Source organism: Phoenix dactylifera, chromosome 4, assembly GCF_051530095.1.
Source record: "Phoenix dactylifera cultivar Ajwa chromosome 4, Ajwa_hap1_PhDact_Kaust_v1.1, whole genome shotgun sequence".
In the NCBI taxonomy this organism is placed as follows: domain Eukaryota; kingdom Viridiplantae; phylum Streptophyta; class Magnoliopsida; order Arecales; family Arecaceae; genus Phoenix; species Phoenix dactylifera.
In genome coordinates, this window is record NC_143193.1 from 38,294,717 (window position 1) to 38,319,482 (window position 24,766).

General features: G+C 49.1%; 67 non-coding genes and 1 pseudogene across 67 annotated transcripts; all 68 read right to left on the minus strand.

Moving 5' to 3' along the window:
• Positions 1–70: 70 nt before the first annotated feature.
• On the minus strand, positions 71–189 carry LOC149765180 (5S ribosomal RNA). Its single transcript, XR_016406502.1, has one exon. It is a non-coding gene; the product is annotated as a 5S ribosomal RNA (ribosomal RNA).
• Positions 190–436: 247 nt separating this feature from the next.
• On the minus strand, positions 437–555 carry LOC149765181 (5S ribosomal RNA). The gene has a single exon (XR_016402229.1). It is a non-coding gene; the product is annotated as a 5S ribosomal RNA (ribosomal RNA).
• Positions 556–802: 247 nt separating this feature from the next.
• On the minus strand, positions 803–921 carry LOC149765182 (5S ribosomal RNA). Its single transcript, XR_016407871.1, has one exon. It is a non-coding gene; the product is annotated as a 5S ribosomal RNA (ribosomal RNA).
• Positions 922–1,167: 246 nt separating this feature from the next.
• On the minus strand, positions 1,168–1,286 carry LOC149765183 (5S ribosomal RNA). Its single transcript, XR_016406504.1, has one exon. It is a non-coding gene; the product is annotated as a 5S ribosomal RNA (ribosomal RNA).
• A 246-nt stretch (positions 1,287–1,532) lies between these two features.
• LOC149765184 (5S ribosomal RNA) lies at positions 1,533–1,650 on the minus strand. The gene has a single exon (XR_016408981.1). It is a non-coding gene; the product is annotated as a 5S ribosomal RNA (ribosomal RNA).
• A 246-nt stretch (positions 1,651–1,896) lies between these two features.
• On the minus strand, positions 1,897–2,015 carry LOC149765185 (5S ribosomal RNA). Its single transcript, XR_016412905.1, has one exon. It is a non-coding gene; the product is annotated as a 5S ribosomal RNA (ribosomal RNA).
• A 247-nt stretch (positions 2,016–2,262) lies between these two features.
• LOC149765186 (5S ribosomal RNA) lies at positions 2,263–2,381 on the minus strand. Its single transcript, XR_016401235.1, has one exon. It is a non-coding gene; the product is annotated as a 5S ribosomal RNA (ribosomal RNA).
• A 243-nt stretch (positions 2,382–2,624) lies between these two features.
• Positions 2,625–2,743, minus strand: LOC149765187 (5S ribosomal RNA). Its single transcript, XR_016403618.1, has one exon. It is a non-coding gene; the product is annotated as a 5S ribosomal RNA (ribosomal RNA).
• Positions 2,744–2,989: 246 nt separating this feature from the next.
• Positions 2,990–3,108, minus strand: LOC149765188 (5S ribosomal RNA). Its single transcript, XR_016402301.1, has one exon. It is a non-coding gene; the product is annotated as a 5S ribosomal RNA (ribosomal RNA).
• A 247-nt stretch (positions 3,109–3,355) lies between these two features.
• On the minus strand, positions 3,356–3,474 carry LOC149765189 (5S ribosomal RNA). Its single transcript, XR_016406505.1, has one exon. It is a non-coding gene; the product is annotated as a 5S ribosomal RNA (ribosomal RNA).
• A 247-nt stretch (positions 3,475–3,721) lies between these two features.
• On the minus strand, positions 3,722–3,840 carry LOC149765190 (5S ribosomal RNA). Its single transcript, XR_016402230.1, has one exon. It is a non-coding gene; the product is annotated as a 5S ribosomal RNA (ribosomal RNA).
• A 247-nt stretch (positions 3,841–4,087) lies between these two features.
• LOC149765191 (5S ribosomal RNA) lies at positions 4,088–4,206 on the minus strand. Its single transcript, XR_016407872.1, has one exon. It is a non-coding gene; the product is annotated as a 5S ribosomal RNA (ribosomal RNA).
• Positions 4,207–4,452: 246 nt separating this feature from the next.
• Positions 4,453–4,571, minus strand: LOC149765192 (5S ribosomal RNA). Its single transcript, XR_016400827.1, has one exon. It is a non-coding gene; the product is annotated as a 5S ribosomal RNA (ribosomal RNA).
• Positions 4,572–4,817: 246 nt separating this feature from the next.
• LOC149765193 (5S ribosomal RNA) lies at positions 4,818–4,936 on the minus strand. The gene has a single exon (XR_016402302.1). It is a non-coding gene; the product is annotated as a 5S ribosomal RNA (ribosomal RNA).
• A 245-nt stretch (positions 4,937–5,181) lies between these two features.
• LOC149765194 (5S ribosomal RNA) lies at positions 5,182–5,300 on the minus strand. Its single transcript, XR_016405978.1, has one exon. It is a non-coding gene; the product is annotated as a 5S ribosomal RNA (ribosomal RNA).
• Positions 5,301–5,545: 245 nt separating this feature from the next.
• LOC149765195 (5S ribosomal RNA) lies at positions 5,546–5,664 on the minus strand. The gene has a single exon (XR_016403943.1). It is a non-coding gene; the product is annotated as a 5S ribosomal RNA (ribosomal RNA).
• Positions 5,665–5,912: 248 nt separating this feature from the next.
• Positions 5,913–6,031, minus strand: LOC149765196 (5S ribosomal RNA). Its single transcript, XR_016406176.1, has one exon. It is a non-coding gene; the product is annotated as a 5S ribosomal RNA (ribosomal RNA).
• A 249-nt stretch (positions 6,032–6,280) lies between these two features.
• Positions 6,281–6,399, minus strand: LOC149765197 (5S ribosomal RNA). Its single transcript, XR_016402595.1, has one exon. It is a non-coding gene; the product is annotated as a 5S ribosomal RNA (ribosomal RNA).
• Positions 6,400–6,646: 247 nt separating this feature from the next.
• LOC149765198 (5S ribosomal RNA) lies at positions 6,647–6,765 on the minus strand. Its single transcript, XR_016412427.1, has one exon. It is a non-coding gene; the product is annotated as a 5S ribosomal RNA (ribosomal RNA).
• A 246-nt stretch (positions 6,766–7,011) lies between these two features.
• LOC149765199 (5S ribosomal RNA) lies at positions 7,012–7,130 on the minus strand. The gene has a single exon (XR_016405980.1). It is a non-coding gene; the product is annotated as a 5S ribosomal RNA (ribosomal RNA).
• A 246-nt stretch (positions 7,131–7,376) lies between these two features.
• On the minus strand, positions 7,377–7,495 carry LOC149765200 (5S ribosomal RNA). The gene has a single exon (XR_016402171.1). It is a non-coding gene; the product is annotated as a 5S ribosomal RNA (ribosomal RNA).
• Positions 7,496–7,741: 246 nt separating this feature from the next.
• Positions 7,742–7,860, minus strand: LOC149765201 (5S ribosomal RNA). Its single transcript, XR_016400932.1, has one exon. It is a non-coding gene; the product is annotated as a 5S ribosomal RNA (ribosomal RNA).
• Positions 7,861–8,105: 245 nt separating this feature from the next.
• LOC149765202 (5S ribosomal RNA) lies at positions 8,106–8,224 on the minus strand. Its single transcript, XR_016402231.1, has one exon. It is a non-coding gene; the product is annotated as a 5S ribosomal RNA (ribosomal RNA).
• A 247-nt stretch (positions 8,225–8,471) lies between these two features.
• Positions 8,472–8,590, minus strand: LOC149765203 (5S ribosomal RNA). Its single transcript, XR_016407873.1, has one exon. It is a non-coding gene; the product is annotated as a 5S ribosomal RNA (ribosomal RNA).
• A 246-nt stretch (positions 8,591–8,836) lies between these two features.
• Positions 8,837–8,955, minus strand: LOC149765204 (5S ribosomal RNA). Its single transcript, XR_016400828.1, has one exon. It is a non-coding gene; the product is annotated as a 5S ribosomal RNA (ribosomal RNA).
• Positions 8,956–9,201: 246 nt separating this feature from the next.
• LOC149765205 (5S ribosomal RNA) lies at positions 9,202–9,320 on the minus strand. The gene has a single exon (XR_016402304.1). It is a non-coding gene; the product is annotated as a 5S ribosomal RNA (ribosomal RNA).
• A 245-nt stretch (positions 9,321–9,565) lies between these two features.
• LOC149765206 (5S ribosomal RNA) lies at positions 9,566–9,684 on the minus strand. Its single transcript, XR_016405981.1, has one exon. It is a non-coding gene; the product is annotated as a 5S ribosomal RNA (ribosomal RNA).
• A 245-nt stretch (positions 9,685–9,929) lies between these two features.
• On the minus strand, positions 9,930–10,048 carry LOC149765207 (5S ribosomal RNA). The gene has a single exon (XR_016403944.1). It is a non-coding gene; the product is annotated as a 5S ribosomal RNA (ribosomal RNA).
• A 248-nt stretch (positions 10,049–10,296) lies between these two features.
• Positions 10,297–10,415, minus strand: LOC149765208 (5S ribosomal RNA). Its single transcript, XR_016406177.1, has one exon. It is a non-coding gene; the product is annotated as a 5S ribosomal RNA (ribosomal RNA).
• A 249-nt stretch (positions 10,416–10,664) lies between these two features.
• Positions 10,665–10,783, minus strand: LOC149765209 (5S ribosomal RNA). Its single transcript, XR_016402596.1, has one exon. It is a non-coding gene; the product is annotated as a 5S ribosomal RNA (ribosomal RNA).
• A 247-nt stretch (positions 10,784–11,030) lies between these two features.
• LOC149765210 (5S ribosomal RNA) lies at positions 11,031–11,149 on the minus strand. Its single transcript, XR_016412428.1, has one exon. It is a non-coding gene; the product is annotated as a 5S ribosomal RNA (ribosomal RNA).
• Positions 11,150–11,395: 246 nt separating this feature from the next.
• Positions 11,396–11,514, minus strand: LOC149765211 (5S ribosomal RNA). The gene has a single exon (XR_016405982.1). It is a non-coding gene; the product is annotated as a 5S ribosomal RNA (ribosomal RNA).
• A 246-nt stretch (positions 11,515–11,760) lies between these two features.
• LOC149765212 (5S ribosomal RNA) lies at positions 11,761–11,879 on the minus strand. Its single transcript, XR_016402172.1, has one exon. It is a non-coding gene; the product is annotated as a 5S ribosomal RNA (ribosomal RNA).
• Positions 11,880–12,125: 246 nt separating this feature from the next.
• Positions 12,126–12,244, minus strand: LOC149765213 (5S ribosomal RNA). Its single transcript, XR_016400933.1, has one exon. It is a non-coding gene; the product is annotated as a 5S ribosomal RNA (ribosomal RNA).
• A 246-nt stretch (positions 12,245–12,490) lies between these two features.
• On the minus strand, positions 12,491–12,609 carry LOC149765214 (5S ribosomal RNA). The gene has a single exon (XR_016412429.1). It is a non-coding gene; the product is annotated as a 5S ribosomal RNA (ribosomal RNA).
• A 246-nt stretch (positions 12,610–12,855) lies between these two features.
• Positions 12,856–12,974, minus strand: LOC149765215 (5S ribosomal RNA). The gene has a single exon (XR_016411305.1). It is a non-coding gene; the product is annotated as a 5S ribosomal RNA (ribosomal RNA).
• Positions 12,975–13,219: 245 nt separating this feature from the next.
• Positions 13,220–13,338, minus strand: LOC149765216 (5S ribosomal RNA). Its single transcript, XR_016405983.1, has one exon. It is a non-coding gene; the product is annotated as a 5S ribosomal RNA (ribosomal RNA).
• Positions 13,339–13,583: 245 nt separating this feature from the next.
• On the minus strand, positions 13,584–13,702 carry LOC149765217 (5S ribosomal RNA). The gene has a single exon (XR_016406817.1). It is a non-coding gene; the product is annotated as a 5S ribosomal RNA (ribosomal RNA).
• A 248-nt stretch (positions 13,703–13,950) lies between these two features.
• LOC149765218 (5S ribosomal RNA) lies at positions 13,951–14,069 on the minus strand. The gene has a single exon (XR_016402143.1). It is a non-coding gene; the product is annotated as a 5S ribosomal RNA (ribosomal RNA).
• A 248-nt stretch (positions 14,070–14,317) lies between these two features.
• LOC149765219 (5S ribosomal RNA) lies at positions 14,318–14,436 on the minus strand. Its single transcript, XR_016400818.1, has one exon. It is a non-coding gene; the product is annotated as a 5S ribosomal RNA (ribosomal RNA).
• A 247-nt stretch (positions 14,437–14,683) lies between these two features.
• LOC149765220 (5S ribosomal RNA) lies at positions 14,684–14,802 on the minus strand. The gene has a single exon (XR_016403793.1). It is a non-coding gene; the product is annotated as a 5S ribosomal RNA (ribosomal RNA).
• Positions 14,803–15,050: 248 nt separating this feature from the next.
• LOC149765221 (5S ribosomal RNA) lies at positions 15,051–15,169 on the minus strand. Its single transcript, XR_016405483.1, has one exon. It is a non-coding gene; the product is annotated as a 5S ribosomal RNA (ribosomal RNA).
• A 247-nt stretch (positions 15,170–15,416) lies between these two features.
• LOC149765222 (5S ribosomal RNA) lies at positions 15,417–15,535 on the minus strand. The gene has a single exon (XR_016411307.1). It is a non-coding gene; the product is annotated as a 5S ribosomal RNA (ribosomal RNA).
• A 246-nt stretch (positions 15,536–15,781) lies between these two features.
• LOC149765223 (5S ribosomal RNA) lies at positions 15,782–15,900 on the minus strand. The gene has a single exon (XR_016403444.1). It is a non-coding gene; the product is annotated as a 5S ribosomal RNA (ribosomal RNA).
• A 246-nt stretch (positions 15,901–16,146) lies between these two features.
• Positions 16,147–16,265, minus strand: LOC149765224 (5S ribosomal RNA; annotated as a pseudogene).
• Positions 16,266–16,511: 246 nt separating this feature from the next.
• On the minus strand, positions 16,512–16,630 carry LOC149765225 (5S ribosomal RNA). The gene has a single exon (XR_016413002.1). It is a non-coding gene; the product is annotated as a 5S ribosomal RNA (ribosomal RNA).
• A 246-nt stretch (positions 16,631–16,876) lies between these two features.
• On the minus strand, positions 16,877–16,995 carry LOC149765226 (5S ribosomal RNA). The gene has a single exon (XR_016411308.1). It is a non-coding gene; the product is annotated as a 5S ribosomal RNA (ribosomal RNA).
• A 245-nt stretch (positions 16,996–17,240) lies between these two features.
• On the minus strand, positions 17,241–17,359 carry LOC149765227 (5S ribosomal RNA). The gene has a single exon (XR_016411309.1). It is a non-coding gene; the product is annotated as a 5S ribosomal RNA (ribosomal RNA).
• Positions 17,360–17,606: 247 nt separating this feature from the next.
• LOC149765228 (5S ribosomal RNA) lies at positions 17,607–17,725 on the minus strand. The gene has a single exon (XR_016412430.1). It is a non-coding gene; the product is annotated as a 5S ribosomal RNA (ribosomal RNA).
• A 246-nt stretch (positions 17,726–17,971) lies between these two features.
• LOC149765229 (5S ribosomal RNA) lies at positions 17,972–18,090 on the minus strand. The gene has a single exon (XR_016403285.1). It is a non-coding gene; the product is annotated as a 5S ribosomal RNA (ribosomal RNA).
• A 246-nt stretch (positions 18,091–18,336) lies between these two features.
• Positions 18,337–18,455, minus strand: LOC149765230 (5S ribosomal RNA). Its single transcript, XR_016411310.1, has one exon. It is a non-coding gene; the product is annotated as a 5S ribosomal RNA (ribosomal RNA).
• A 245-nt stretch (positions 18,456–18,700) lies between these two features.
• LOC149765231 (5S ribosomal RNA) lies at positions 18,701–18,819 on the minus strand. The gene has a single exon (XR_016408248.1). It is a non-coding gene; the product is annotated as a 5S ribosomal RNA (ribosomal RNA).
• A 245-nt stretch (positions 18,820–19,064) lies between these two features.
• Positions 19,065–19,183, minus strand: LOC149765232 (5S ribosomal RNA). Its single transcript, XR_016403945.1, has one exon. It is a non-coding gene; the product is annotated as a 5S ribosomal RNA (ribosomal RNA).
• Positions 19,184–19,431: 248 nt separating this feature from the next.
• LOC149765233 (5S ribosomal RNA) lies at positions 19,432–19,550 on the minus strand. The gene has a single exon (XR_016402216.1). It is a non-coding gene; the product is annotated as a 5S ribosomal RNA (ribosomal RNA).
• A 248-nt stretch (positions 19,551–19,798) lies between these two features.
• LOC149765234 (5S ribosomal RNA) lies at positions 19,799–19,917 on the minus strand. The gene has a single exon (XR_016400863.1). It is a non-coding gene; the product is annotated as a 5S ribosomal RNA (ribosomal RNA).
• Positions 19,918–20,165: 248 nt separating this feature from the next.
• LOC149765235 (5S ribosomal RNA) lies at positions 20,166–20,284 on the minus strand. The gene has a single exon (XR_016411452.1). It is a non-coding gene; the product is annotated as a 5S ribosomal RNA (ribosomal RNA).
• A 247-nt stretch (positions 20,285–20,531) lies between these two features.
• On the minus strand, positions 20,532–20,650 carry LOC149765236 (5S ribosomal RNA). Its single transcript, XR_016411311.1, has one exon. It is a non-coding gene; the product is annotated as a 5S ribosomal RNA (ribosomal RNA).
• Positions 20,651–20,896: 246 nt separating this feature from the next.
• On the minus strand, positions 20,897–21,015 carry LOC149765237 (5S ribosomal RNA). Its single transcript, XR_016406250.1, has one exon. It is a non-coding gene; the product is annotated as a 5S ribosomal RNA (ribosomal RNA).
• Positions 21,016–21,260: 245 nt separating this feature from the next.
• Positions 21,261–21,379, minus strand: LOC149765238 (5S ribosomal RNA). Its single transcript, XR_016405984.1, has one exon. It is a non-coding gene; the product is annotated as a 5S ribosomal RNA (ribosomal RNA).
• Positions 21,380–21,624: 245 nt separating this feature from the next.
• On the minus strand, positions 21,625–21,743 carry LOC149765239 (5S ribosomal RNA). The gene has a single exon (XR_016406818.1). It is a non-coding gene; the product is annotated as a 5S ribosomal RNA (ribosomal RNA).
• A 248-nt stretch (positions 21,744–21,991) lies between these two features.
• Positions 21,992–22,110, minus strand: LOC149765240 (5S ribosomal RNA). Its single transcript, XR_016402144.1, has one exon. It is a non-coding gene; the product is annotated as a 5S ribosomal RNA (ribosomal RNA).
• A 248-nt stretch (positions 22,111–22,358) lies between these two features.
• Positions 22,359–22,477, minus strand: LOC149765241 (5S ribosomal RNA). Its single transcript, XR_016411566.1, has one exon. It is a non-coding gene; the product is annotated as a 5S ribosomal RNA (ribosomal RNA).
• Positions 22,478–22,724: 247 nt separating this feature from the next.
• On the minus strand, positions 22,725–22,843 carry LOC149765242 (5S ribosomal RNA). The gene has a single exon (XR_016411312.1). It is a non-coding gene; the product is annotated as a 5S ribosomal RNA (ribosomal RNA).
• Positions 22,844–23,089: 246 nt separating this feature from the next.
• LOC149765243 (5S ribosomal RNA) lies at positions 23,090–23,208 on the minus strand. Its single transcript, XR_016411313.1, has one exon. It is a non-coding gene; the product is annotated as a 5S ribosomal RNA (ribosomal RNA).
• A 246-nt stretch (positions 23,209–23,454) lies between these two features.
• LOC149765244 (5S ribosomal RNA) lies at positions 23,455–23,573 on the minus strand. Its single transcript, XR_016405985.1, has one exon. It is a non-coding gene; the product is annotated as a 5S ribosomal RNA (ribosomal RNA).
• Positions 23,574–23,818: 245 nt separating this feature from the next.
• Positions 23,819–23,937, minus strand: LOC149765245 (5S ribosomal RNA). The gene has a single exon (XR_016406819.1). It is a non-coding gene; the product is annotated as a 5S ribosomal RNA (ribosomal RNA).
• Positions 23,938–24,185: 248 nt separating this feature from the next.
• LOC149765246 (5S ribosomal RNA) lies at positions 24,186–24,304 on the minus strand. Its single transcript, XR_016402145.1, has one exon. It is a non-coding gene; the product is annotated as a 5S ribosomal RNA (ribosomal RNA).
• Positions 24,305–24,552: 248 nt separating this feature from the next.
• LOC149765247 (5S ribosomal RNA) lies at positions 24,553–24,671 on the minus strand. Its single transcript, XR_016411667.1, has one exon. It is a non-coding gene; the product is annotated as a 5S ribosomal RNA (ribosomal RNA).
• Positions 24,672–24,766: the final 95 nt, after the last annotated feature.

A 24,766-nucleotide genomic window follows, 5' to 3' on the forward strand; every position in this document is an offset into this window, starting at 1 on the left:
GGAAAAGCCAAAAGCCAAAAAATTAAAAATAAATATTATCAAAAAATAAAAAAGCGGGCAAAAAATAAAAGTGGTGCAACACGAGGACTTCCCAGGGGGTCACCCATCCTAGTACTACTCTCGCCCAAGCACGCTTAACTGCGGAGTTCTGATGGGATCCTGTGCATTAGTGCTGGTATGATCGCACCCATGACATGCCCATCGAAACACCCTTTTATGACATAGCAGCAGACCTCGACGGCCCGAGACATTCGCGCTGCCGGGGCCGTTCTGGCGTAGGATTCAACGCGCTGGTCCCGCTATGCGGCATGGCACCGCCAGTCTCCGGACTCAGTTTATTGTCGGGGGAAAAAAATTATCCGAAAAGGAAAAGCCAAAAGCCAAAAAATTAAAAATAAATATTATCAAAAAATAAAAAAGCGGGCAAAAAATAAAAAGGGTGCAACACGAGGACTTCCCAGGGGGTCACCCATCCTAGTACTACTCTCGCCCAAGCACGCTTAACTGCGGAGTTCTGATGGAATCCGGTGCATTAGTGCTGGTATGATCGCACCCAAGACATGCCCTTCGAAACTCCCTTTTATGACAAAGCAGCAGACCTCGACGGCCCGAGACATTCACGCTGCCGGGGCCGTTCTGGCGTAGGATTCAACGCGCTGGTCCCGCTATGCGGCATGGCACCGCCAGTCTCCGGACTCAGTTTATTGTCGGAGGAAAAAAATTATCCGAAGAGGAAAAGCCAAAAGCCGAAAAATTAAAAATAAATATTATCAAAAAATAAAAAAGCGGGCAAAAAATAAAAAGGGTGGAACACGAGGACTTCCCAGGGGGTCACCCATCCTTGTACTACTCTCGCCCAAGCACGCTTAACTGCGGAGTTCTGATGGGATCCGGTGCATTAGTGCTGGTATGATCGCACCCAAGACATGCCCTTCGAAACTCCCTTTTAAGACAAAGCAGCAGACCTCGACGGCCCGAGACATTCGCGCTGCCGGGGCCGTTCTGGCGTATGATTCAACGCGCTGTTCCGCTATGCGGCATGGCACCGCCAGTCTCCGGACTCAGTTTATTTTCGAGGGAAAAAAATTATCCGAAGAGGAAAAGCCAAAAGCCAAAAAATTAAAAATAAATATTATCAAAAAATAAAAAAGTGGGCAAAAAATAAAAGTGGTGCAACACGAGGACTTCCCAGGGGGTCACCCATCCTAGTACTACTCTCGCCCAAGCACGCTTAACTGCGGAGTTCTGATGGGATCCTGTGCATTAGTGCTGGTATGATCGCACCCATGACATGCCCATCGAAACACCCTTTTATGACATAGCAGCAGACCTCGACGGCCCGAGACATTCGCGCTGCCGGGGCCGTTCTGGCGTAGGATTCAACGCGCTGTTCCGCTATGCGGCATGGCACCGCCAGTCTCCGGACTCAGTTTATTTTCGGGGGGAAAAAATTATCCGAAGAGGAAAACCCAAAAGCCAAAAAACTAAAAATAAATATTATCAAAAAATAAAAAAGCGGGCAAAAAATAAAAAGGGTGCAACACGAGGACTTCCCAGGGGTCACCCATCCTAGTACTTCTCTCGCCCAAGCACGCTTAACTGCGGAGTTATGATGGGATCCGGTGCATTAGTGCTGGTATGATCGCACCCATGACATGCCCTTCGAAACTCCCTTTTATGACAAAGCAGCAGACCGCGACGGCGCGAGACATTCGCGCTGCCGGGGCCGTTCTGGCGTAGGATTCAACGCGCTGTTCCGCTATGCGGCATGGCATCGCCAGTCTCCGGACTCAGTTTATTTTCGGGAAAAAAAAATTATCCGAAGAGGAAAAGCCAAAAGCCGAAAAATTAAAAATTAATATTATCAAAAAATAAAAAAGCGGGCAAAAAATAAAAAGAGTGCAACACGAGGACTTCCCAGGGGGTCACCCATCCTAGTACTACTCTCGCCCAAGCACGCTTAACTGCGGAGTTCTGATGGGATCCGGTGCATTAGTGCTGGTATGATCGCACCCATGACATGCCCTTCGAAACTCCCTTTTATGACAAAGCAGCAGACCTCGACGGCCCGAGACATTCCCGATGCCGGGGCCGTTCTGGCGTAGGATTCAACGCGCTGGTCCCGCTATGCGGCATGGCACCGCCAGTCTCCGGACTCAGTTTATTGTCGGAGGAAAAAAATTATCCGAAGAGGAAAAGCCAAAAGCCGAAAAATTAAAAATAAATATTATCAAAAAATAAAAAAGCGGGCAAAAAATAAAAAGGGAGCAACACGAGGACTTCCCAGGGGGTCACCCATCCTAGTACTACTCTCGCCCAAGCACGCTTAACTGCGGAGTTCTGATGGGATCCGGTGCATTAGTGCTGGTATGATCGCCCCCAAGACATGCCCTTCGAAACTCCCTTTTATGACAAAGCAGCAGACCTCGACGGCCCGAGACATTCGCGCTGCCGGGGCCGTTCTGGCGTAGGATTCAACGCGCTGTTCCGCTATGCGGCATGGCACCGCCAGTCTCCGGACTCAGTTTATTTTCGGGGAAAAAAAATTATCCGAAGAGGAAAAGACAAAAGCCGAAAAATAAAAAATAAATGTTATCAAAAAATAAAAAAGCGGGCAAAAAATAAAGGTGCAACACGAGGACTTCCCAGGGGGTCACCCATCCTAGTACTACTCTCGCCCAAGCACGCTTAACTGCAGAGTTCTGATGGGATCCGGTGCATTAGTGCTGGTATGATCGCACCCATGACATGCCCATCGAAACACCCTTTTATGACAAAGTAGCAGACCTCGACGGCCCGAGACATTCGCGCTGCCGGGGCCGTTCTGGCGTAGGATTCAACGCGCTGTTCCGCTATGCGGCATGGCACCGCGAGTCTCTGGACTCAGTTTATTTTCGGGAGAAAAAAATTATCCGAAGAGGAAAAGCCAAAAGCCGAAAAATTAAAAATAAATGTTATCAAAAAATAAAAAAGCGGGCAAAAAATAAAAGGGGTGCAACACGAGGACTTCCCAGGGGGTCACCCATCCTAGTACTACTCTCGCCCAAGCACGCTTAACTGCGAAGTTCTGATGGGATCCGGTGCATTAGTGCTGGTATGATCGCACCCATGATATGCCCTTCGAAACTCCCTTTTATGACAAAGCAGCAGACCTCGACCGCCCGAGACATTCGCGCTGCCGGGGCCGTTCTGGCGTAGGATTCAACGCGCTGGTCCCGCTATGCGGCATGGCACCGCCAGTCTCCGGACTCAGTTTATTGTCGGGGGAAAAAAATTATCCGAAAAGGAAAAGCCAAAAGCCAAAAAATTAAAAATAAATATTATCAAAAAATAAAAAAGCGGGCAAAAAATAAAAGTGGTGCAACACGAGGACTTCCCAGGGGGTCACCCATCCTAGTACTACTCTCGCCCAAGCACGCTTAACTGCGGAGTTCTGATGGGATCCTGTGCATTAGTGCTGGTATGATCGCACCCATGACATGCCCATCGAAACACCCTTTTATGACATAGCAGCAGACCTCGACGGCCCGAGACATTCGCGCTGCCGGGGCCGTTCTGGCGTAGGATTCAACGCGCTGGTCCCGCTATGCGGCATGGCACCGCCAGTCTCCGGACTCAGTTTATTGTCGGGGGAAAAAAATTATCCGAAAAGGAAAAGCCAAAAGCCAAAAAATTAAAAATAAATATTATCAAAAAATAAAAAAGCGGGCAAAAAATAAAAAGGGTGCAACACGAGGACTTCCCAGGGGGTCACCCATCCTAGTACTACTCTCGCCCAAGCACGCTTAACTGCGGAGTTCTGATGGAATCCGGTGCATTAGTGCTGGTATGATCGCACCCAAGACATGCCCTTCGAAACTCCCTTTTATGACAAAGCAGCAGACCTCGACGGCCCGAGACATTCACGCTGCCGGGGCCGTTCTGGCGTAGGATTCAACGCGCTGGTCCCGCTATGCGGCATGGCACCGCCAGTCTCCGGACTCAGTTTATTGTCGGAGGAAAAAAATTATCCGAAGAGGAAAAGCCAAAAGCCGAAAAATTAAAAATAAATATTATCAAAAAATAAAAAAGCGGGCAAAAAATAAAAAGGGTGGAACACGAGGACTTCCCAGGGGGTCACCCATCCTTGTACTACTCTCGCCCAAGCACGCTTAACTGCGGAGTTCTGATGGGATCCGGTGCATTAGTGCTGGTATGATCGCACCCAAGACATGCCCTTCGAAACTCCCTTTTAAGACAAAGCAGCAGACCTCGACGGCCCGAGACATTCGCGCTGCCGGGGCCGTTCTGGCGTATGATTCAACGCGCTGTTCCGCTATGCGGCATGGCACCGCCAGTCTCCGGACTCAGTTTATTTTCGAGGGAAAAAAATTATCCGAAGAGGAAAAGCCAAAAGCCAAAAAATTAAAAATAAATATTATCAAAAAATAAAAAAGTGGGCAAAAAATAAAAGGGGTGCAACACGAGGACTTCCCAGGGGGTCACCCAACCTAGTACTACTCTCGCCCAAGCACGCTTAACTGCGGAGTTCTGATGGGATCCGGTGCATTAGTGCTGGTATGATTGCACCCATGACATGCCTATCGAAACACCCTTTTATGACAAAGCAGCAGACCTCGACGGCCCGAGACATTCGCGCTGCCGGGGCCGTTCTGGCGTAGGATTCAACGCGCTGTTCCGCTATGCGGCATGGCACCGCGGGTCTCCGGACTCAGTTTATTTTCGGGGGAAAAAAATTATCCGAAGAGGAAAAGCCAAAAGCCGAAAAATTAAAAATAAATGTTATCAAAAAATAAAAAAGCGGGCAAAAAATAAAAGGGGTGCAACACGAGGACTTCCCAGGGGGTCACCCATCCTAGTACTACTCTCGCCCAAGCACGCTTAACTGCGAAGTTCTGATGGGATCCGGTGCATTAGTGCTGGTATGATCGCACCCATGATATGCCCTTCGAAACTCCCTTTTATGACAAAGCAGCAGACCTCGACGGCACGAGACATTCGCGCTGCCGGGGCCGTTCTAGCGTAGGATTCAACGCGCTGTTCCGCTATGCGGCATGGCACCGCGAGTCTCCGGACTTAGTTTATTTTCGAGGGAAAAAAATTATCCGAAGAGGAAAAGCCAAAAGCCGAAAAATTAAAAATAAATATTATCAAAAAATTAAAAAAGGGCAAAAAATAAAAGGGGTGCAACACGAGGACTTCCCAGGGGGTCACCCATCCTAGTACTACTCTCGCCCAAGCACGCTTAACTGCGGAGTTATGATGGGATCCGGTGCATTAGTGCTGGTATGATCGCACCCATGACATGCCCTTCGAAACTCCCTTTTATGACAAAGCAGCAGACCGCGACGGCACGAGACATTCGCGCTGCCGGGGCCGTTCTGGCGTATGATTCAACGCGCTGTTCCGCTATGCGGCATGGCACCGCCAGTCTCCGGACTCAGTTTATTTTCGGGAAAAAAAATTATCCGAAGAGGAAAGGCCAAAAGCCGAAAAATTAAAAATAAATATTATCAAAAAATAAAAAAGCGGGCAAAAAATAAAAAGGGTGCAACACGAGGACTTCCCAGGGGGTCACCCATCCTAGTACTACTCTCGCCCAAGCACGCTTAACTGCGAAGTTCTGATGGGATCCGGTGCATTAGTGCTGGTATAATCGCACCCATGACATGCCCTTCGAAACTCCCTTTTATGACAAAGCAGCAGACCTCGACGGCCCGAGACATTCGCGCTGCCGGGGCCGTTCTGGCGTAGGATTCAACGCGCTGGTCCCGCTATGCGGCATGGCACCGCCAGTCTCCGGACTCAGTTTATTGTCGGGGGAAAAAAATTATCCGTAGAGGAAAAGCCAAAAGACCGAAAAATTAAAAATAAATATTATCAAAAAATAAAAAAGCGGGCAAAAAATAAAAAGGGTGCAACACGAGGACTTCCCAGGGGGTCACCCATCCTAGCACTACTCTCGCCCAAGCACGCTTAACTGCGGAGTTCTGATGGGATCCGGTGCATTAGTGCTGGTATGATCGCACCTATGACATGCCCTTCGAAACTCCCTTTTATGACAAAGCAGCAGACCTCGACGGCCCGAGACATTCACGCTGCCGGGGCCGTTCTGGCGTAGGATTCAACGCGCTGGTCCCGCTATGCGGCATGGCACCGCCAGTCTCCGGACTCAGTTTATTGTCGGAGGAAAAAAATTATCCGAAGAGGAAAAGCCAAAAGATCGAAAAATTAAAAATAAATATTATCAAAAAAATAAAAAAGCGGGCAAAAAATAAAAAGGGTGCAACACGAGGACTTCCCAGGGGGTCACCCATCCTAGTACTACTCTCGCCCAAGCACGCTTAACTGCGGAGTTCTGATGGGATCCGATGCATTAGTGCTGGTATGATCGCACCCATGACATGCCATTCGAAACTCCCTTTTATGACAAAGCAGCAGACCTCGACGGCCCGAGACATTCACGCTGCCGGGGCCGTTCTGGCGTAGGATTCAACGCGCTGGTCCCGCTATGCGGCATGGCACCGCCAGTCTCCGGACTCAGTTTATTGTCGGAGGAAAAAAATTATCCGAAGAGGAAAAGCCAAAAGCCGAAAAATTAAAAATAAATATTACCAAAAAATAAAAAATCGGGCAAAAAACAAAAAGGGTGCAACACGAGGACTTCCCAGGGGGTCACCCATCCTAGTACTACTCTCGCCCAAGCACGCTTAACTGCGGAGTTCTGATGGGATCCGGTGCATTAGTGCTGGTATGATCGCACCCAAGACATGCCCTTCGAAACTCCCTTTTAAGACAAAGCAGCAGACCTCGACGGCCCGAGACATTCGCGCTGCCGGGGCCGTTCTGGCGTATGATTCAACGCGCTGTTCCGCTATGCGGCATGGCACCGCCAGTCTCCGGACTCAGTTTATTTTCGGGGGGAAAAAATTATCCGAAGAGGAAAAGCCAAAAGCCAAAAAATTAAAAATAAATATTATCAAAAAATAAAAAAGTGGGCAAAAAATAAAAGGGGTGCAACACGAGGACTTCCCAGGGGGTCACCCATCCTAGTACTACTCTCGCCCAAGCACGCTTAACTGCGGAGTTATGATGGGATCCGGTGCATTAGTGCTGGTATGATCGCACCCATGACATGCCCTTCGAAACTCCCTTTTATGACAAAGCAGCAGACCGCGACGGCACGAGACATTCACGCTGCCGGGGCCGTTCTGGCGTATGATTCAACGCGCTGTTCCGCTATGCGGCATGGCACCGCCAGTCTCCGGACTCAGTTTATTGTCGGAGGAAAAAAATTATCCGAAGAGAAAAAGCCAAAAGCCGAAAAATTAAAAATAAATATTATCAAAAAATAAAAAACCGGGCAAAAAATAAAAAGGGTGCAACACGAGGACTTCCCAGGGGGTCACCCATCCTAGTACTACTCTCGCCCAAGCACGCTTAACAGCGGAGTTCTGATGGGATCCGGTGCATTAGTGCTGGTATGATCGCACCCAAGACATGCCCTTCGAAACTCCCTTTTAAGACAAAGCAGCAGACCTCGACGGCCCGAGACATTCGCGCTGCCGGGGCCGTTCTGGCGTATGATTCAACGCGCTGTTCCGCTATGCGGCATGGCACCGCCAGTCTCCGGACTCAGTTTATTTTCGGGGGGAAAAAATTATCCGAAGAGGAAAAGCCAAAAGCCAAAAAATTAAAAATAAATATTATCAAAAAATAAAAAAGTGGGCAAAAAATAAAAGGGGTGCAACACGAGGACTTCCCAGGGGGTCACCCAACCTAGTACTACTCTCGCCCAAGCACGCTTAACTGCGGAGTTCTGACGGGATCCGGTGCATTAGTGCTGGTATGATCGCACCCATGACATGCCCTTCGAAACTCCCTTTTATGACAAAGCAGCAGACCGCGACGGCACGAGACATTCGCGCTGCCGGGGCCGTTCTGGCGTAGGATTCAACGCGCTGTTCCGCTATGCGGCATGGCACCGCCAGTCTCCGGACTCAGTTTATTGTCGGAGGAAAAAAATTATCCGAAGAGGAAAAGCCAAAAGCCGAAAAATTAAAAATAAATATTATCAAAAAATTAAAAAAGGGCAAAAAATAAAAAGGGTGCAACACGAGGACTTCCCAGGGGGTCACCCATCCTAGTACTACTCTCGCCCAAGCACGCTTAACTGCGGAGTTCTGATGGAATCCGGTGCATTAGTGCTGGTATGATCGCACCCAAGACATGCCCTTCGAAACTCCCTTTTATGACAAAGCAGCAGACCTCGACGGCCCGAGACATTCACGCTGCCGGGGCCGTTCTGGCGTAGGATTCAACGCGCTGGTCCCGCTATGCGGCATGGCACCGCCAGTCTCCGGACTCAGTTTATTGTCGGAGGAAAAAAATTATCCGAAGAGGAAAAGCCAAAAGCCGAAAAATTAAAAATAAATATTATCAAAAAATAAAAAAGCGGGCAAAAAATAAAAAGGGTGGAACACGAGGACTTCCCAGGGGGTCACCCATCCTTGTACTACTCTCGCCCAAGCACGCTTAACTGCGGAGTTCTGATGGGATCCGGTGCATTAGTGCTGGTATGATCGCACCCAAGACATGCCCTTCGAAACTCCCTTTTAAGACAAAGCAGCAGACCTCGACGGCCCGAGACATTCGCGCTGCCGGGGCCGTTCTGGCGTATGATTCAACGCGCTGTTCCGCTATGCGGCATGGCACCGCCAGTCTCCGGACTCAGTTTATTTTCGAGGGAAAAAAATTATCCGAAGAGGAAAAGCCAAAAGCCAAAAAATTAAAAATAAATATTATCAAAAAATAAAAAAGTGGGCAAAAAATAAAAGGGGTGCAACACGAGGACTTCCCAGGGGGTCACCCAACCTAGTACTACTCTCGCCCAAGCACGCTTAACTGCGGAGTTCTGATGGGATCCGGTGCATTAGTGCTGGTATGATTGCACCCATGACATGCCTATCGAAACACCCTTTTATGACAAAGCAGCAGACCTCGACGGCCCGAGACATTCGCGCTGCCGGGGCCGTTCTGGCGTAGGATTCAACGCGCTGTTCCGCTATGCGGCATGGCACCGCGGGTCTCCGGACTCAGTTTATTTTCGGGGGAAAAAAATTATCCGAAGAGGAAAAGCCAAAAGCCGAAAAATTAAAAATAAATGTTATCAAAAAATAAAAAAGCGGGCAAAAAATAAAAGGGGTGCAACACGAGGACTTCCCAGGGGGTCACCCATCCTAGTACTACTCTCGCCCAAGCACGCTTAACTGCGAAGTTCTGATGGGATCCGGTGCATTAGTGCTGGTATGATCGCACCCATGATATGCCCTTCGAAACTCCCTTTTATGACAAAGCAGCAGACCTCGACGGCACGAGACATTCGCGCTGCCGGGGCCGTTCTAGCGTAGGATTCAACGCGCTGTTCCGCTATGCGGCATGGCACCGCGAGTCTCCGGACTTAGTTTATTTTCGAGGGAAAAAAATTATCCGAAGAGGAAAAGCCAAAAGCCGAAAAATTAAAAATAAATATTATCAAAAAATTAAAAAAGGGCAAAAAATAAAAGGGGTGCAACACGAGGACTTCCCAGGGGGTCACCCATCCTAGTACTACTCTCGCCCAAGCACGCTTAACTGCGGAGTTATGATGGGATCCGGTGCATTAGTGCTGGTATGATCGCACCCATGACATGCCCTTCGAAACTCCCTTTTATGACAAAGCAGCAGACCGCGACGGCACGAGACATTCGCGCTGCCGGGGCCGTTCTGGCGTATGATTCAACGCGCTGTTCCGCTATGCGGCATGGCACCGCCAGTCTCCGGACTCAGTTTATTTTCGGGAAAAAAAATTATCCGAAGAGGAAAGGCCAAAAGCCGAAAAATTAAAAATAAATATTATCAAAAAATAAAAAAGCGGGCAAAAAATAAAAAGGGTGCAACACGAGGACTTCCCAGGGGGTCACCCATCCTAGTACTACTCTCGCCCAAGCACGCTTAACTGCGAAGTTCTGATGGGATCCGGTGCATTAGTGCTGGTATAATCGCACCCATGACATGCCCTTCGAAACTCCCTTTTATGACAAAGCAGCAGACCTCGACGGCCCGAGACATTCGCGCTGCCGGGGCCGTTCTGGCGTAGGATTCAACGCGCTGGTCCCGCTATGCGGCATGGCACCGCCAGTCTCCGGACTCAGTTTATTGTCGGGGGAAAAAAATTATCCGTAGAGGAAAAGCCAAAAGACCGAAAAATTAAAAATAAATATTATCAAAAAATAAAAAAGCGGGCAAAAAATAAAAAGGGTGCAACACGAGGACTTCCCAGGGGGTCACCCATCCTAGCACTACTCTCGCCCAAGCACGCTTAACTGCGGAGTTCTGATGGGATCCGGTGCATTAGTGCTGGTATGATCGCACCTATGACATGCCCTTCGAAACTCCCTTTTATGACAAAGCAGCAGACCTCGACGGCCCGAGACATTCACGCTGCCGGGGCCGTTCTGGCGTAGGATTCAACGCGCTGGTCCCGCTATGCGGCATGGCACCGCCAGTCTCCGGACTCAGTTTATTGTCGGAGGAAAAAAATTATCCGAAGAGGAAAAGCCAAAAGATCGAAAAATTAAAAATAAATATTATCAAAAAAATAAAAAAGCGGGCAAAAAATAAAAAGGGTGCAACACGAGGACTTCCCAGGGGGTCACCCATCCTAGTACTACTCTCGCCCAAGCACGCTTAACTGCGGAGTTCTGATGGGATCCGATGCATTAGTGCTGGTATGATCGCACCCATGACATGCCATTCGAAACTCCCTTTTATGACAAAGCAGCAGACCTCGACGGCCCGAGACATTCACGCTGCCGGGGCCGTTCTGGCGTAGGATTCAACGCGCTGGTCCCGCTATGCGGCATGGCACCGCCAGTCTCCGGACTCAGTTTATTGTCGGAGGAAAAAAATTATCCGAAGAGGAAAAGCCAAAAGCCGAAAAATTAAAAATAAATATTACCAAAAAATAAAAAATCGGGCAAAAAACAAAAAGGGTGCAACACGAGGACTTCCCAGGGGGTCACCCATCCTAGTACTACTCTCGCCCAAGCACGCTTAACTGCGGAGTTCTGATGGGATCCGGTGCATTAGTGCTGGTATGATCGCACCCAAGACATGCCCTTCGAAACTCCCTTTTAAGACAAAGCAGCAGACCTCGACGGCCCGAGACATTCGCGCTGCCGGGGCCGTTCTGGCGTATGATTCAACGCGCTGTTCCGCTATGCGGCATGGCACCGCCAGTCTCCGGACTCAGTTTATTTTCGGGGGGAAAAAATTATCCGAAGAGGAAAAGCCAAAAGCCAAAAAATTAAAAATAAATATTATCAAAAAATAAAAAAGTGGGCAAAAAATAAAAGGGGTGCAACACGAGGACTTCCCAGGGGGTCACCCATCCTAGTACTACTCTCGCCCAAGCACGCTTAACTGCGGAGTTATGATGGGATCCGGTGCATTAGTGCTGGTATGATCGCACCCATGACATGCCCTTCGAAACTCCCTTTTATGACAAAGCAGCAGACCGCGACGGCACGAGACATTCACGCTGCCGGGGCCGTTCTGGCGTATGATTCAACGCGCTGTTCCGCTATGCGGCATGGCACCGCCAGTCTCCGGACTCAGTTTATTGTCGGAGGAAAAAAATTATCCGAAGAGAAAAAGCCAAAAGCCGAAAAATTAAAAATAAATATTATCAAAAAATAAAAAACCGGGCAAAAAATAAAAAGGGTGCAACACGAGGACTTCCCAGGGGGTCACCCATCCTAGTACTACTCTCGCCCAAGCACGCTTAACAGCGGAGTTCTGATGGGATCCGGTGCATTAGTGCTGGTATGATCGCACCCAAGACATGCCCTTCGAAACTCCCTTTTAAGACAAAGCAGCAGACCTCGACGGCCCGAGACATTCGCGCTGCCGGGGCCGTTCTGGCGTATGATTCAACGCGCTGTTCCGCTATGCGGCATGGCACCGCCAGTCTCCGGACTCAGTTTATTTTCGGGGGGAAAAAATTATCCGAAGAGGAAAAGCCAAAAGCCAAAAAATTAAAAATAAATATTATCAAAAAATAAAAAAGTGGGCAAAAAATAAAAGGGGTGCAACACGAGGACTTCCCAGGGGGTCACCCAACCTAGTACTACTCTCGCCCAAGCACGCTTAACTGCGGAGTTCTGACGGGATCCGGTGCATTAGTGCTGGTATGATCGCACCCATGACATGCCCTTCGAAACTCCCTTTTATGACAAAGCAGCAGACCGCGACGGCACGAGACATTCGCGCTGCCGGGGCCGTTCTGGCGTAGGATTCAACGCGCTGTTCCGCTATGCGGCATGGCACCGCCAGTCTCCGGACTCAGTTTATTGTCGGAGGAAAAAAATTATCCGAAGAGGAAAAGCCAAAAGCCGAAAAATTAAAAATAAATATTATCAAAAAATAAAAAAGCGGGCAAAAAATAAAAAGGGTGCAACACGAGGACTTCCCAGGGGGTCACCCATCCTAGTACTACTCTCGCCCAAGCACGCTTAACTGCGGAGTTCTGATGGGATCCGGTGCATTAGTGCTGGTATGATCGCACCCAAGACATGCCCTTCGAAACTCCCTTTTAAGACAAAGCAGCAGACCTCGACGGCCCGAGACATTCGCGCTGCCGGGGCCGTTCTGGCGTATGATTCAACGCGCTGTTCCGCTATGCGGCATGGCGCCGCCAGTCTCCGGACTCAGTTTATTTTCGGGGGGAAAAAAATTATCCGAAGAGGAAAAGCCAAAAGCCAAAAAATTAAAAATAAATATTATCAAAAAATAAAAAAAGGGCAAAAAATAAAAGGGGTGCAACACGAGGACTTCCCAGGGGGTCACCCATCCTAGTACTACTCTCGCCCAAGCACGCTTAACTGCGGAGTTCTGATGGGATCCGGTGCATTAGTGCTGGTATGATCGCACCCATGATATGCCCTTCGAAACTCCCTTTTATGACAAAGCAGCAGACCTCGACGGCACGAGACATTCGCGCTGCCGGGGCCGTTCTGGCGTAGGATTCAACGCGCTGTTCCGCTATGCGGCATGGCACCGCGAGTCTCCGGACTCAGTTTATTTTCGAGGAAAAAAAATTATCCGAAGAGGAAAAGCCAAAAGCCGAAAAATTAAAAATAAATATTATCAAAAAATAAAAAAAGGGCAAAAAATAAAAGGGGTGCAACACGAGGACTTCCCAGGGGGTCACCCATCCTAGTACTACTCTCGCCCAAGCACGCTTAACTGCGGAGTTATGATGGGATCCGGTGCATTAGTGCTGGTATGATCGCACCCATGACATGCCCTTCTAAACTCCCTTTTATGACAAAGCAGCAGACCGCGACGGCACGAGACATTCGCGCTGCCGGGGCCGTTCTGGCGTATGATTCAACGCGCTGTTCCGCTATGCGGCATGGCACCGCCAGTCTCCGGACTCAGTTTATTTTCGGGAAAAAAAATTATCCGAAGAGGAAAGGCCAAAAGCCGAAAAATTAAAAATAAATATTATCAAAAAATAAAAAAGCGGGCAAAAAATAAAAAGGGTGCAACACGAGGACTTCCCAGGGGGTCACCCATCCTAGTACTACTCTCGCCCAAGCACGCTTAACTGCGAAGTTCTGATGGGATCCGATGCATTAGTGCTGGTATAATCGCACCCATGACATGCCCTTCGAAACTCCCTTTTATGACAAAGCAGCAGACCTCGACGGCTCGAGACATTCGCGCTGCCGTGGCCGTTCTGGCGTAGGATTCAACGCGCTGGTCCCGCTATGCGGCATGGCACCGCCAGTCTCCGGACTCAGTTTATTGTCGGAGGAAAAAAATTATCCGAAGAGGAAAAGCCAAAAGACCGAAAAATTAAAAATAAATATTATCAAAAAATAAAAAAGCGGGCAAAAAATAAAAAGGGTGCAACACGAGGACTTCCCAGGGGGTCACCCATCCTAGTACTACTCTCGCCCAAGCACGCTTAACTGCGGAGTTCTGATGGGATCCGGTGCATTAGTGCCGGTATGATCGCACCTATGACATGCCCTTCGAAACTCCCTTTTATGACAAAGCAGCAGACCTCGACGGCCCGAGACATTCACGCTGCCGGGGCCGTTCTGGCGTAGGATTCAACGCGGTGGTCCCGCTATGCGGCATGGCACCGCCAGTCTCCGGACTCAGTTTATTGTCGGAGGAAAAAAATTATCCGAAGAGGAAAAGCCAAAAGACCGAAAAATTAAAAATAAATATTATCAAAAAATAAAAAAGCGGGCAAAAAATAAAAAGGGTGCAACACGAGAACTTCCCAGGGGGTCACCCATCCTAGTACTACTCTCGCCCAAGCACGCTTAACTGCGGAGTTCTGATGGGATCCGGTGCATTAGTGCTGGTATGATCGCACTCAAGACATGCCCTTCGAAACTCCCTTTTAAGACAAAGCAGCAGACCTCGACGGCCCGAGACATTCGCGCTGCCGGGGCCGTTCTGGCGTATGATTCAACGCGCTGTTCCGCTATGCGGCATGGCGCCGCCAGTCTCCGGACTCAGTTTATTTTCGGGGGGAAAAAAATTATCCGAAGAGGAAAAGCCAAAAGCCAAAAAATTAAAAATAAATATTATCAAAAAATAAAAATGCGGGCAAAAAATAAAAGGGGTGCAACACGAGGACTTCCCAGGGGGTCACCCATCCTAGTACTACTCTCGCCCAAGCACGCTTAACTGCGAAGTTCTGATGGGATCCGGTGCATTAGTGCTGGTATAATCGCACCCATGACATGCCCTTCGAAACTCCCTTTTATGACAAAGCAGCAGACCTCGACGGCTCGAGACATTCGCGCTGCCGTGGCCGTTCTGGCGTAGGATTCAACGCGCTGGTCCCGCTATGCGGCATGGCACCGCCAGTCTCCGGACTCAGTTTATTGTCGGGGGAAAAAAATTATCCGAAGAGGAAAAGCCAAAAGACCGAAAAATTAAAAATAAATATTATCAAAAAATAAAAAAGCGGGCAAAAAATAAAAAGGGTGCAACACGAGGACTTCCCAGGGGGTCACCCATCCTAGTACTACTCTCGCCCAAGCACGCTTAACTGCGGAGTTCTGATGGGATCTGGTGCATTAGTGCCGGTATGATCGCACCTATGACATGCCCTTCGAAACTCCCTTTTAAGACAAAGCAGCAGACCTCGACGGCCCGAGACATTCGCGCTGCCGGGGCCGTTCTGGCGTATGATTCAACGCGCTGTTCCGCTATGCGGCATGGCGCCGCCAGTCTCCGGACTCAGTTTATTTTCGGGGGGAAAAAAATTATCCGAAGAGGAAAAGCCAAAAGCCAAAAAATTAAAAATAAATATTATCAAAAAATAAAAATGCGGGCAAAAAATAAAAGGGGTGCAACACGAGGACTTCCCAGGGGGTCACCCATCCTAGTACTACTCTCGCCCAAGCACGCTTAACTGCGGAGTTCTGATGGGATCCGGTGCATTAGTGCTGGTATGATCGCACCCATGACATGCCCATCGAAACAACCTTTTATGACAAAGCAGCAGACCTCGACGGCCCGAGACATTCGCGCTGCCGGGGCCGTTCTGGCGTAGGATTCAATGCACTGTTCCGCTATGCGGCATGGCACCGCGAGTCTCCGGACTCAGTTTATTTTCGGGGGAAAAAAATTATCCGAAGAGGAAAAGCCAAAAGCCGAAAAATTAAAAATAAATGTTATCAAAAAATAAAAAAGCGGGCAAAAAATAAAAGGGGTGCCACACGAGGACTTCCCAGGGGGTCACCCATCCTAGTACTACTCTCGCCCAAGCACGCTTAACTGCGGAGTTCTGATGGGATCCGGTGCATTAGTGCTGGTATGATCGCACCCATGATATGCCCTTCGAAACTCCCTTTTATGACAAAGCAGCAGACCTCGACGGCCCGAGACATTCGCGCTGCCGGGGCCGTTCTGGCGTAGGTTTCAACGCGCTGTTCCGCTATGCGGCATGGCACCGCGAGTCTCCGGACTCAGTTTATTTTCGAGGGAAAAAAATTATCCGAAGAGGAAAAGCCAAAAGCCGAAAAATTAAAAATAAATATTATCAAAAAATAAAAAAGCGGGCAAAAAATAAAAAGGGTGCAACACGAGGACTTCCCAGGGGGTCACCCATCCTAGAACTTCTCTCGCCCATGCACGCTTAACTGCGGAGTTATGATGGGATCCGGTGCATTAGTGCTGGTAAGATCGCGCCCATGACATGCCCTTCGAAACACCCTCTTATGACAAAGCAGCAGACCGCGACGGCACGAGACATTCGCGCTGCCGGGGCCGTTCTGGCGTAGGATTCAACGCGCTGTTCCGCTATGCGGCATGGCACCGCCAGTCTCCGGACTCAGTTTATTTTCGGGGGGAAAAAATTATCCGAAGAGGAAAAGCCAAAAGCCAAAAAATTAAAAATAAATATTATCAAAAAATAAAAAAGTGGGCAAAAAATAAAAGGGGTGCAACACGAGGACTTCCCAGGGGGTCACCCAACCTAGTACTACTCTCGCCCAAGCACGCTTAACTGCGGAGTTCTGATGGGATCCGGTGCATTAGTGCTGGTATGATCGCACCCATGACATGCCTATCGAAACATCCTTTTATGACAAAGCAGCAGACCTCGACGGCCCGAGACATTCGCGCTGCCGGGGCCGTTCTGGCGTAGGATTCAACGCGCTGTTCCGCTATGCGGCATGGCACCGCGGGTCTCCGGACTCAGTTTATTTTCGGGGGAAAAAAATTATCCGAAGAGGAAAAGCCAAAAGCCGAAAAATTAAAAATAAATGTTATCAAAAAATAAAAAAGCGGGCAAAAAATAAAAGGGGTGCAACACGAGGACTTCCCAGGGGGTCACCCATCCTAGTACTACTCTCGCCCAAGCACGCTTAACTGCGGAGTTCTGATGGGATCCGGTGCATTAGTGCTGGTATGATCGCACCCATGATATGCCCTTCGAAACTCCCTTTTATGACAAAGCAGCAGACCTCGACGGCACGAGACATTCGCGCTGCCGGGGCCGTTCTGGCGTAGGATTCAACGCGCTGTTCCGCTATGCGGCATGGCACCGCGAGTCTCCGGACTTAGTTTATTTTCGAGGAAAAAAAATTATCCGAAGAGGAAAAGCCAAAAGCCGAAAAATTAAAAATAAATATTATCAAAAAATAAAAAAAGGGCAAAAAATAAAAGGGGTGCAACACGAGGACTTCCCAGGGGGTCACCCATCCTAGTACTACTCTCGCCCAAGCACGCTTAACTGCGGAGTTCTGATGGGATCCGGTGCATTAGTGCTGGTATGATCGCACCCATGATATGCCCTTCGAAACTCCCTTTTATGACAAAGCAGCAGACCTCGACGGCACGAGACATTCGCGCTGCCGGGGCCGTTCTGGCGTAGGATTCAACGCGCTGGTCCCACTATGCGGCATGGCACCGCCAGTCTCCGGACTCAGTTTATTGTCGGAGGAAAAAAATTATCCGAAGAGGAAAAGCCAAAAGCCGAAAAATTAAAAATAAATATTATCAAAAAATAAAAAAGCGGGCAAAAAATAAAAAGGGTGCAACACGAGGACTTCCCAGGGGGTCACCCATCCTAGTACTACTCTCGCCCAAGCACGCTTAACTGCGGAGTTCTGATGGGATCCGGTGCATTAGTGCTGGTATGATCGCACCCAAGACATGCCCTTCGAAACTCCCTTTTAAGACAAAGCAGCAGACCTCGACGGCCCGAGACATTCGCGCTGTCGGGGCCGTTCTGGCGTATGATTCAACGCGCTGTTCCGCTATGCGGCATGGCACCGCCAGTCTCCGGACTCAGTTTATTTTCGGAGGGAAAAAATTATCCGAAGAGGAAAAGCCAAAAGCCAAAAAATTAAAAATAAATATTATCAAAAAATAAAAAAGTGGGCAAAAAATAAAAGGGGTGCAACACGAGGACTTCCTAGGGGGTCACCCAACCTAGTACTACTCTCGCCCAAGCACGCTTAACTGCGGAGTTCTGATGGGATCCGGTGCATTAGTGCTGGTATGATCGCACCCATGACATGCCTATCGAAACATCCTTTTATGACAAAGCAGCAGACCTCGACGGCCCGAGACATTCGCGCTGCCGGGGCCGTTCTGGCGTAGGATTCAACGCGCTGTTCCGCTATGCGGCATGGCACCGCGGGTCCCCGGACTCAGTTTATTTTCGGGGGAAAAAAATTATCCGAAGAGGAAAAGCCAAAAGCCGAAAAATTAAAAATAAATGTTATCAAAAAATAAAAAAGCGGGCAAAAAATAAAAGGGGTGCAACACGAGGACTTCCCAGGGGGTCACCCATCCTAGTACTACTCTCGCCCAAGCACGCTTAACTGCGGAGTTCTGATGGGATCCGGTGCATTAGTGCTGGTATGATCGCACCCATGATATGCCCTTCGAAACTCCCTTTTATGACAAAGCAGCAGACCTCGACGGCACGAGACATTCGCGCTGCCGGGGCCGTTCTGGCGTAGGATTCAACGCGCTGTTCCGCTATGCGGCATGGCACCGCGAGTCTCCGGACTCAGTTTATTTTCGAGGAAAAAAAATTATCCGAAGAGGAAAAGCCAAAAGCCGAAAAATTAAAAATAAATGTTATCAAAAAATAAAAAAAGGGCAAAAAATAAAAGGGGTGCAACACGAGGACTTCCCAGGGGGTCACCCATCCTAGTACTACTCTCGCCCAAGCACGCTTAACTGCGGAGTTATGATGGGATCCGGTGCATTAGTGATGGTATGATCGCACCCATGACATGCCCTTCGAAACTCCCTTTTATGACAAAGCAGCAGACCGCGACGACACGAGACATTCGCGCTGCCGGGGCCGTTCTGGCGTATGATTCAACGCGCTGTTCCGCTGTGCGGCATGGCACCGCCAGTCTCCGGACTCAGTTTATTTTCGGGAAAAAAAATTATCCGAAGAGGAAAGGCCAAAAGCCGAAAAATTAAAAATAAATATTATCAAAAAATAAAAAAGCGGGCAAAAAATAAAAAGGGTGCAACACGAGGACTTCCCAGGGGGTCACCCATCCTAGTACTACTCTCGCCCAAGCACGCTTAACTGCGAAGTTCTGATGGGATCCGGTGCATTAGTGCTGGTATAATCGCACCCATGACATGCCCTTCGAAACTCCCTTTTATGACAAAGCAGCAGACCTCGACGGCCCGAGACATTCGCGCTGCCGGGGCCGTTCTGGCGTAGGATTCAACGCGCTGGTCCCGCTATGCGGCATGGCACCGCCAGTCTCCGGACTCAGTTTATTGTCGGGGGAAAAAAATTATCCGAAGAGGAAAAGCCAAAAGACCGAAAAATTAAAAATAAATATTATCAAAAAATAAAAAAGCGGGCAAAAAATAAAAAGGGTGCAACACGAGGACTTCCCAGGGGGTCACCCATCCTAGTACTACTCTCGCCCAAGCACGCTTAACTGCGGAGTTCTGATGGGATCCGGTGCATTAGTGCTGGTATGATCGCACCTATGACATGCCCTTCGAAACTCCCTTTTATGACAAAGCAGCAGACCTCGACGGCCCGAGACATTCACGCTGCCGGGGCCGTTCTGGCATAGGATTCAACGCGCTGGTCCCGCTATGCGGCATGGCACCGCCAGTCTCCGGACTCAGTTTATTGTCGGAGGAAAAAAATTATCCGAAGAGGAAAAGCCAAAAGACCGAAAAATTAAAAATAAATATTATCAAAAAATAAAAAAGCGGGCAAAAAATAAAAAGGGTGCAACACGAGAACTTCCCAGGGGGTCACCCATCCTAGTACTACTCTCGCCCAAGCACGCTTAACTGCGGAGTTCTGATGGGATCCGGTGCATTAGTGCTGGTATGATCGCACCTATGACATGCCCTTCGAAACTCCCTTTTATGACAAAGCAGCAGACCTCGACGGCCCGAGACATTCACGCTGCCGGGGCCGTTCTGGCGTAGGATTCAACGCGCTGGTCCCGCTATGCGGCATGGCACCGCCAGTCTCCGGACTCAGTTTATTGTCGGAGGAAAAAAATTATCCGAAGAGGAAAAGCCAAAAGACCGAAAAATTAAAAATAAATATTATCAAAAAATAAAAAAGCGGGCAAAAAATAAAAAGGGTGCAACACGAGAACTTCCCAGGGGGTCACCCATCCTAGTACTACTCTCGCCCAAGCACGCTTAACTGCGGAGTTCTGATGGGATCCGGTGCATTAGTGCTGGTATGATCGCACCCAAGACATGCCCTTCGAAACTCCCTTTTAAGACAAAGCAGCAGACCTCGACGGCCCGAGACATTCGCGCTGCCGGGGCCGTTCTGGCGTATGATTCAACGCGCTGTTCCGCTATGCGGCATGGCGCCGCCAGTCTCCGGACTCAGTTTATTTTCGGGGGGAAAAAAATTATCCGAAGAGGAAAAGCCAAAAGCCAAAAAATTAAAAATAAATATTATCAAAAAATAAAAATGCGGGCAAAAAATAAAAGGGGTGCAACACGAGGACTTCCCAGGGGGTCACCCATCCTAGTACTACTCTCGCCCAAGCACGCTTAACTGCGGAGTTCTGATGGGATCCGGTGCATTAGTGCTGGTATGATCGCACCCATGACATGCCCATCGAAACAACCTTTTATGACAAAGCAGCAGACCTCGACGGCCCGAGACATTCGCGCTGCCGGGGCCGTTCTGGCGTAGGATTCAACGCGCTGTTCCGCTATGCGGCATGGCACCGCGAGTCTCCGGACTCAGTTTATTTTCGGGGGAAAAAAATTATCCGAAGAGGAAAAGCCAAAAGCCGAAAAATTAAAAATAAATGTTATCAAAAAATAAAAAAGCGGGCAAAAAATAAAAGGGGTGCAACACGAGGACTTCCCAGGGGGTCACCCATCCTAGTACTACTCTCGCCCAAGCACGCTTAACTGCGGAGTTGTGATGGGATCCGGTGCATTAGTGCTGGTATGATCGCACCCATGATATGCCCTTCGAAACTCCCTTTTATGACAAAGCAGCAGACCTCGACGGCACGAGACATTCGCGCTGCCGGGGCCGTTCTGGCGTAGGATTCAACGCGCTGTTCCGCTATGCGGCATGGCACCGCGAGTCTCCGGACTCAGTTTATTTTCGAGGAAAAAAAATTATCCGAAGAGGAAAAGCCAAAAGCCGAAAAATTAAAAATAAATATTATCAAAAAATAAAAAAAGGGCAAAAAATAAAAGGGGTGCAACACGAGGACTTCCCAGGGGGTCACCCATCCTAGTACTACTCTCGCCCAAGCACGCTTAACTGCGGAGTTATGATGGGATCCGGTGCATTAGTGCTGGTATGATCGCACCCATGACATGCCCTTCGAAACTCCCTTTTATGACAAAGCAGCAGACCGCGACGGCACGAGACATTCGCGCTGCCGGGGCCGTTCTGGCGTATGATTCAACGCGCTGTTCCGCTATGCGGCATGGCACCGCCAGTCTCCGGACTCAGTTTATTTTCGGGAAAAAAAATTATCCGAAGAGGAAAGGCCAAAAGCCGAAAAATTAAAAATAAATATTATCAAAAAATAAAAAAGCGGGCAAAAAATAAAAAGGGTGCAACACGAGGACTTCCCAGGGGGTCACCCATCCTAGTACTACTCTCGCCCAAGCACGCTTAACTGCGAAGTTCTGATGGGATCCGATGCATTAGTGCTGGTATAATCGCACCCATGACATGCCCTTCGAAACTCCCTTTTATGACAAAGCAGCAGACCTCGACGGCTCGAGACATTCGCGCTGCCGTGGCCGTTCTGGCGTAGGATTCAACGCGCTGGTCCCGCTATGCGGCATGGCACCGCCAGTCTCCGGACTCAGTTTATTGTCGGGGGAAAAAAATTATCCGAAGAGGAAAAGCCAAAAGACCGAAAAATTAAAAATAAATATTATCAAAAAATAAAAAAGCGGGCAAAAAATAAAAAGGGTGCAACACGAGGACTTCCCAGGGGGTCACCCATCCTAGTACTACTCTCGCCCAAGCACGCTTAACTGCGGAGTTCTGATGGGATCCGGTGCATTAGTGCCGGTATGATCGCACCTATGACATGCCCTTCGAAACTCCCTTTTATGACAAAGCAGCAGACCTCGACGGCCCGAGACATTCACGCTGCCGGGGCCGTTCTGGCGTAGGATTCAACGCGGTGGTCCCGCTATGCGGCATGGCACCGCCAGTCTCCGGACTCAGTTTATTGTCGGAGGAAAAAAATTATCCGAAGAGGAAAAGCCAAAAGACCGAAAAATTAAAAATAAATATTATCAAAAAATAAAAAAGCGGGCAAAAAATAAAAAGGGTGCAACACGAGAACTTCCCAGGGGGTCACCCATCCTAGTACTACTCTCGCCCAAGCACGCTTAACTGCGGAGTTCTGATGGGATCCGGTGCATTAGTGCTGGTATGATCGCACCCAAGACATGCCCTTCGAAACTCCCTTTTAAGACAAAGCAGCAGACCTCGACGGCCCGAGACATTCGCGCTGCCGGGGCCGTTCTGGCGTATGATTCAACGCGCTGTTCCGCTATGCGGCATGGCGCCGCCAGTCTCCGGACTCAGTTTATTTTCGGGGGGAAAAAAATTATCCGAAGAGGAAAAGCCAAAAGCCAAAAAATTAAAAATAAATATTATCAAAAAATAAAAATGCGGGCAAAAAATAAAAGGGGTGCAACACGAGGACTTCCCAGGGGGTCACCCATCCTAGTACTACTCTCGCCCAAGCACGCTTAACTGCGGAGTTCTGATGGGATCCGGTGCATTAGTGCTGGTATGATCGCACCCATGACATGCCCATCGAAACAACCTTTTATGACAAAGCAGCAGACCTCGACGGCCCGAGACATTCGCGCTGCCGGGGCCGTTCTGGCGTAGGATTCAACGCGCTGTTCCGCTATGCGGCATGGCACCGCGAGTCTCCGGACTCAGTTTATTTTCGGGGGAAAAAAATTATCCGAAGAGGAAAAGCCAAAAGCCGAAAAATTAAAAATAAATGTTATCAAAAAATAAAAAAGCGGGCAAAAAATAAAAGGGGTGCAACACGAGGACTTCCCAGGGGGTCACCCATCCTAGTACTACTCTCGCCCAAGCACGCTTAACTGCGGAGTTCTGATGGGATCCGGTGCATTAGTGCTGGTATGATCGCACCCATGATATGCCCTTCGAAACTCCCTTTTATGACAAAGCAGCAGACCTCGACGGCACGAGACATTCGCGCTGCCGGGGCCGTTCTGGCGTAGGATTCAACGCGCTGTTCCGCTATGCGGCATGGCACCGCGAGTCTCCGGACTCAGTTTATTTTCGAGGAAAAAAAAATTATCCGAAGAGGAAAAGCCAAAAGCCGAAAAATTAAAAATAAATATTATCAAAAAATAAAAAAATGGCAAAAAATAAAAGGGGTGCAACACGAGGACTTCCCAGGGGGTCACCCATCCTAGTACTACTCTCGCCCAAGCACGCTTAACTGCGGAGTTATGATGGGATCCGGTGCATTAGTGCTGGTATGATCGCACCCATGACATGCCCTTCGAAACTCCCTTTTATGACAAAGCAGCAGACCGCGACGGCACGAGACATTCGCGCTGCCGGGGCCGTTCTGGCGTATGATTCAACGCGCTGTTCCGCTATGCGGCATGGCACCGCCAGTCTCCGGACTCAGTTTATTTTCGGGAAAAAAAATTATCCGAAGAGGAAAGGCCAAAAGCCGAAAAATTAAAAATAAATATTATCAAAAAATAAAAAAGCGGGCAAAAAATAAAAAGGGTGCAACACGAGGACTTCCCAGGGGGTCACCCATCCTAGTACTACTCTCGCCCAAGCACGCTTAACTGCGAAGTTCTGATGGGATCCGATGCATTAGTGCTGGTATAATCGCACCCATGACATGCCCTTCGAAACTCCCTTTTATGACAAAGCAGCAGACCTCGACGGCTCGAGACATTCGCGCTGCCGTGGCCGTTCTGGCGTAGGATTCAACGCGCTGGTCCCGCTATGCGGCATGGCACCGCCAGTCTCCGGACTCAGTTTATTGTCGGGGGAAAAAAATTATCCGAAGAGGAAAAGCCAAAAGACCGAAAAATTAAAAATAAATATTATCAAAAAATAAAAAAGCGGGCAAAAAATAAAAAGGGTGCAACACGAGGACTTCCCAGGGGGTCACCCATCCTAGTACTACTCTCGCCCAAGCACGCTTAACTGCGGAGTTCTGATGGGATCCGGTGCATTAGTGCCGGTATGATCGCACCTATGACATGCCCTTCGAAACTCCCTTTTATGACAAAGCAGCAGACCTCGACGGCCCGAGACATTCACGCTGCCGGGGCCGTTCTGGCGTAGGATTCAACGCGGTGGTCCCGCTATGCGGCATGGCACCGCCAGTCTCCGGACTCAGTTTATTGTCGGAGGAAAAAAATTATCCGAAGAGGAAAAGCCAAAAGACCGAAAAATTAAAAATAAATATTATCAAAAAATAAAAAAGCGGGCAAAAAATAAAAAGGGTGCAACACGAGAACTTCCCAGGGGGTCACCCATCCTAGTACTACTCTCGCCCAAGCACGCTTAACTGCGGAGTTCTGATGGGATCCGGTGCATTAGTGCTGGTATGATCGCACCCAAGACATGCCCTTCGAAACTCCCTTTTAAGACAAAGCAGCAGACCTCGACGGCCCGAGACATTCGCGCTGCCGGGGCCGTTCTGGCGTATGATTC